This window comes from Lithobates pipiens, unplaced genomic scaffold (assembly GCF_037356315.1).
Source record: "Lithobates pipiens isolate NorthernLeopardFrog02 unplaced genomic scaffold, aLitPip1_a1.2 Scaffold_8, whole genome shotgun sequence".
Taxonomy (NCBI): Eukaryota; Metazoa; Chordata; class Amphibia; order Anura; family Ranidae; genus Lithobates; species Lithobates pipiens.
Window position 1 is genome coordinate 531,953,946 of NW_027507903.1, and position 6,285 is coordinate 531,960,230.

The 6,285-nt window shown below is 41.5% G+C and overlaps 1 long non-coding RNA gene across 1 annotated transcript; it reads right to left on the reverse strand.

Annotated features, from left to right (window-relative positions):
* Positions 1-2,953: 2,953 nt before the first annotated feature.
* On the reverse strand, positions 2,954-3,507 carry LOC143963544 (uncharacterized). Its single transcript, XR_013270988.1, has 3 exons — positions 3,441-3,507; positions 3,191-3,321; positions 2,954-3,034 (listed from the first exon to the last, which is right to left on the reverse strand). It is a non-coding gene; the product is annotated as an uncharacterized LOC143963544 (long non-coding RNA).
* Between the last annotated feature and the right edge of the window lie 2,778 nt (positions 3,508-6,285).

Consider the following 6,285-nt stretch of genomic DNA (forward strand, 5'->3'; position numbering starts at 1 on the left):
AGCTCTATTACAGAAGAGCAATATAGCTAGCTATATAGGTGGATATAATGGTGTATAGTGCGGTCAGGGCACGCAGACAACACGCAGAATCTCCTACAACTGACTGCAAGCTCTATTACAGAAGAGCAATATAGCTAGCTATATAGGTGGATATAATGGTGTATACTGCAGTCAGGGCACGCAGCCTTGCGAAAGTATTCGGCCCCCTTGAACTTTTCAACCTTTTGCCACATTTCAGGCTTCAAACATAAAGATATAAAATTTAATTTTTTTGTGAAGAATCACCAACAAGTGGGACACAATTGTGAAGTGGAACGAAATCTATTGGATATTTTAAACTTTTTTAGCAAATAAAAAACTGAGGCCGCGTACACACGGGCGGACTGTTCGCCCAACTTTGTCCGCTGAACAGTGTTTGGGCGGACAGTCCGCTCGTGTGTGGGCTTTCAGCGGACAGTTTCAGCGGACAGTTTGACGGACAAGGTTTTTCGGAATTTCCGAAAAACTGTCCGCTGAAACCTTGTTTCAGCGAACAGTCCGCTCGTGTGTAGGCTTGTTCGTCAAACAAAGTTGCGCGCATGCTCAGAAAGGATTTTCACGCCGAAAGTTATAATGCAGTGTATAGGACGTCGTATTTTTCATCCCGTCGTACGTGCCGTTCACGTCATCGCGCACGGTTTCAGCAAACTGTTCGTCCGTCGTGTGTGGCCATGTCCGTCCATGCTAAGTTTGAGCGGACTGTTTGCCGAAACTGTTTGACGGACAAAGTTGGGCGAACAGTCCACGCGTGTGTACGCGGCCTCAGTGGTGCGTGCAAAATTATTCGGGCCCTTTACTTTCAGTGCAGCAAACTCACTCCAGAAGTTCAGCGAGGATCTCTGAATGATCCAATGTTGTCCTAAATGACTGATGGTGATAAATAAAATCCACCTGTGTGTAATCAAGTCTCTGTATAAATGCACCTGCTCTGTGATAGTCTCAGGGTTCTGTTGAAAGCGCAGAGAGCATCATGAAGACCAAGGAATACACCAGGCAGGTCCGTAATACTGTTGTGGAGAAGTTTAAAGCCGAATTTGGATACAAAAAGATTTCCCAAGCTTTAAACATCCCAAGGAGCACTGTGCAAGCGATCATTTTGAAATGGAAGGAGTATCAGACCACTGCAAATCTACCAAGACCTGGCCGTCCCTCTAAACTTTCAGCTCAGACAAGGAGAAGACTGATCAGAGATGCAGCCAAGAGGCCCATGATCACTCTGGATGAACTGCAGAGAACTACAGCTGAGGTGGGAGAGTCTGTCCATAGGACAACAATCAGTCGTACACTGCACAAATCTGGCCTTTATGGAAGAGTGGCAAGAAGAAAGCCATTTCTTAAAGATATCCATAAAAAAGTCTCATCTAAAGTTTGCCACGAGCCACCTGGGAGACACACCAAACATGTGGAAGAAGGTGCTCTGGTCAGAAGAAACCAAAATCAAACTTTTTGCCCACAATGCAAAACGATAGGTTTGGCGTAAAAGCAACACAGCTCATCACCCTCAACACACCATCCCCACTGTCAAACATGGTGGTGGCATCATCATGGTTTGGGCCTGCTTTTCTTCAGCAGGGACAGGGAAGATGGTTAAAATTGAGGGGAAGATGGATGCAGCCAAATACAGGACCATTCTGGATGAAAACCTGTTGGAGTCTGCAAAAGACCTGAAACTGGGACAGAGATTTATCTTCCAACAAGACAATGATCCCAAACATACAGCAAAATCTACAAAGGAAGGGTTCACAAATAAACGTATCCAGGTGTTAGAATGGCCAAGTCAAAGTCCAGACCTGAATCCAATCGAGAATCTGTGGAAAGAGCTGAAAACTGCTGTTCACAAACGCTCTCCATCCAACCTCACTGAGCTCGAGCTGTTTTGGAAGGAAGAATGGGAAAGGATTTCAGTCTCTCGATGTGCAAAACTGATAGAGACATACCCCAAGCGACTTGCAGCTGTAATCGCAGCAAAAGGTGGCTCTACAAATTATTAACGCAAGGGGGCCGAATAATTTTGCACGCCCCACTTTTCATGTTTTTATTAGTTAAAAAAGTTTCAAAAATCCAATAGATTTCGTTCCACTTCACAATTGTGTCCCACTTGTTGGTGATTCTTCACAAAAAAATAAAAATTTTATATCTATGTTTGAAGCCTGAAATGTGGCAAAAGGTTGAAAATATGGAAAAGCGGAAAAGGGGGATGGGACTGTTACGGTGCTGATAATAGTAAGAGAGAGATATATATGGATGTGTAGTTAAAAAAGATTATTTTATTAAATGTAGTAAAAACGATCAAGGGGGTACAATAAGATCAAAGTTCACAAAACTACATATATTGATTTTCACACAGAACAATATACAAAATCCATCAATTAATTCAAATAACCATATTCTTGGCAGTTCAGATGGAAAATTCCCGACATGTTTCGCCTATTATTAGGCTTCTTCAGGGGAGCCAATAATTGGTGGAAGAGAAATTATTTTGTTTAAAATACAAATAAGAAGGTTCACTGTGAATGGAGAAAAAACAACATTAATGGAGCCGGTCATATAAAGAAAAGCACAGCCCAAATCCCCCGCAAGGCCCAGCTGTCTCAAAGAATTAATCAATACAGAACGAAGCAAGTAGTATGTGTGTCTCATTAGAAAATATATATAAAGTAATACCTACCAATCTAGAACAAGTACGTCTAGTCCCTAAGGAGAAAACCCCACTCAGAATTGGAGAGCGAGCCAATCCCAAAAACCGCCAGAGAGGTGACTGCAGGAGACAAATTAAGCGGACAAAGAAATCTAATATTATACGAGGTTCACAAGGAGCTTAAGGAAGCTTCCATCGGGATAATTAATTACTTAAGGAATTAAGGAGTCCATTTCAAAAAAGGATAAATTCAAATCATACCTGTGCTATCTAAGTGTGAGATATGTCACAAATGGAAAACTGGAGATTGCACAGAGGGAAGTCCTTTGAATTGTTTCTAGAAGCCCGTAAGGTAATCTGAGTTGTAAAGAGGTAATTTAAAAGAGCACAGAAATGGAAGGGTAATGTTCAGATGTGTGAAAAAAATAAACCTAAAAAAGAGCAAAAAGGAGGAATTGACTGGGCAGTGTGCTCAAAGGTAATTTTTAATCAATTAAAATAATTATTGCTTACCAAAAGCATATGAATAATGCAGACTTAATTGTTGCTGTATCATACATGCAACAGCGCAAATATACCACAAGGCAGACAGCACCGAAGCCACACCATTCAGGGTCTGAACGGAGCAGCCAGAGAGAATCGGTCTAAAGTAAAAAAAGAACCATAACAAATTATGATAAAATGAACAAAAAGGTCGGGGAGAAAAGTTGGAACAGCAACATGGTCTGTGTGGACAGACACTGTGCTTGTTCAGTAAACTGACCTGACGGCGGTATCCTCACATAAAGACTCTGCAGGGTGGACGTACCTGCATTGTTAGTGAACGCTTATTTATCTCCCTCATCATCCGGCGTGCAATCAGCGACGCCGGATGTGAGCGGACAAAGAATGCGGAACTGCGCATGCGTGCGCGATCGCGCCACACATGTGAGCCTACAGTCCCCATAATGCACTGCGGCGGCGTCTCCGTGACCAAGGAGACCGGGACGCCACGACAGGCAGTAACGGGGATCACGGGAGAGACAGTCAAGAGGGCTCTCAGAAGAGCCCTACAAAGAATGCCAATCCAAAGACCCAGTGAAGCGCATGCGCCAGCCCGCATATTAACAGGTCCAGCTTCCACATAGCTGGACCCGTGTGTCCATACAGGCACCTATAACTGTGCGGAAGTAAAGTGATCAGGTGCGCTCCTCCAAGAGGGGGTTTCCTCGAAAGGGGGCAGACTTGGAGACGAAAGAAAAGAAGAAGAATTTGATAAAAATAAAAACAATATTGATTAGTCTAATAATTCACAGCCATAAAAAGGCTGTTTCCTCAGAATTTAGATAGATCTTTTGAGACAGATGGACAGGAAGAAGGGGAAGGAACTGTGCTTGTCGGCCGACTCCAAGCAAATTCACAAATTTACAATAGAACAGTGAACAAATTTGTTATTAGTTTGAGAACGTTCAAAACGCTACAAAACATCAATAGAGATAACAGCTGCACTGTTTGAAAAGCATAAACAAAACGCTCAATAGTGTTTAGAGTACTATGTGGAAGTAGAAAATGGCTAATTCTAGTTAATAAATGCGCAACCAAAAAAATTAAATAAAAAATAAATGAACCAACAGTTGTATATGTAAATTTTAAAATTATAATATTTTGTATCAAACTAAGTGAAAATCAAATAATAGAATGTAGCCGGGGTACATGCAAACAAAGTAACATACAGGCAATCAAAAGGACTAACACGACGACAAACAAACATGCATCGAGACAAGGACAAAACAACAGAAACAACCACAAACACAAAAAAACAGAAACAACCACAGACACCAACACAATCACAAACACAATCACCACAAAGAAAAAAAAAAAAAAAAAAAAAATGAAGGAAGAAAATTACATCCAAGAAAAGGGAAGGAATTAAGTGTAAAGAACTGACGATTTGGCGGAAAGTGGGTAGTCCTATTTACAAAGAATCAGGCATCCCATGGAGAATTCCATGGGATCAAGATTGAACATCCTGGTTATTAAATAATGTGGAAGATAGTAATTAGAGAAAATGCTTGAATGTGATATATTCATTTAAACCTGGATAATTAGTAGCTTCCAAGGAATATATCCATTGGGTTTCTAATTGAAGTAAACGCGTGTCTATTTCACCTCCCCGAGCATGAATGGGCACATGCTCCAGAGCTGCGAAATACACACCGTGAGAGTCAAAATTGTGAGAATTGCCTATGTGTCTATTTAATGCTGTAGTGCATAATCGTTTAGATAGAGGCAACATGTGATCTCTGATTCTTTTATAAAATGGGCGCTTGGTTTTTCCAATGTAGAAGCATCCACAAGGGCAACTAGCAATATAGACAATCCCCACAGTTTTGCAAGTCACATTATATTTAATGGTGCGAGTAGAACCATTAGGCAGTGTGACTTGTGAAGATCCTAAAATAAAGCGACATATATCGCAGTGACCACATGGATAGGTGCCAGTGCGATTAGGTTTTACAGGTCGATGAGTGTTAAAATGACTTGTAACTAGTCGGTCTCTCATGGACTGGGATCTACGGTAAGTTAACTGAGGGAAGGGCTTAATATATTTATGAATTGTTGGATCCGCCATTAGTAGGGGCCAGTATTTATCTAAGATTGCTCTCATTTGATGATGTTGACGTGAATATTGTGTTATAATACGTATGGGTGTGTTGGAGATAGATCTGGGTTTAGGGTAAATTAAATCACTTCTGTTTAATTTGAGTACTTTATTGTAAGTGTGTTTTAGTAATGCTTTACTGTATCCACGTTGACTAAGTCGTGTGGTAAGATCCCGTGCAGCTAATTGGAAATCTATATCTTGAGAACAGTTGCGACGTAAACGAAGGTATTGGCTGTAGGGAATACTGTCTAGAAGTGGTCTAGGATGAGCACTTTCGGCATGAAGAATGGTATTACCCGCAGAGGGTTTACGATACAGAGCTGAGTCAATAACACCATTTTTGTCCAATTTAATGTGTATATCCAGGAAATTAACCTGGGTCTGACTGAATTCCATCGTAAATTTAAGATTAAATTTATTGGTAGACAAATTATCGAAGAATTCATGTAGTTCATCAAGGGAACCGGTCCATAATAACAAAATGTCATCAATGTAACGGTGCCAACCCAGGATGAACTGGCACCAATCCCGGGATTGGTCACCTGAAAAGATTTGTCGTTCCCACCCCCCCAGGTACAGATTGGCGTAGGTAGGGGCACATTAGGTGCCCATAGCTACGCCCTGCACCTGGAGGTAGTGGGAACGATCAAACATAAAATAGTTATGCGTGAGAATGAACTCCAAAAGTTGAAGCACAAATTTGTCATAATTTTGCGAAGTAGAACCCCGTTCCTGAAGAAAGGAATGCATGACTTGGATACCTTGGATACCTTGGACTCCCGCACTCAACAGGTATCCAAGTCATGCATTCCTTTCTTCAGGAACGGGGTTCTACTTCGCAAAATTATGACAAATTTGTGCTTCAACTTTTGGAGTTCATTCTCACGCATAACTATTTTATGTTTGATCGTTCCCACTACCTCCAGGTGCAGGGCGTAGCTATGGGCACCTAATGTGCCCCTAC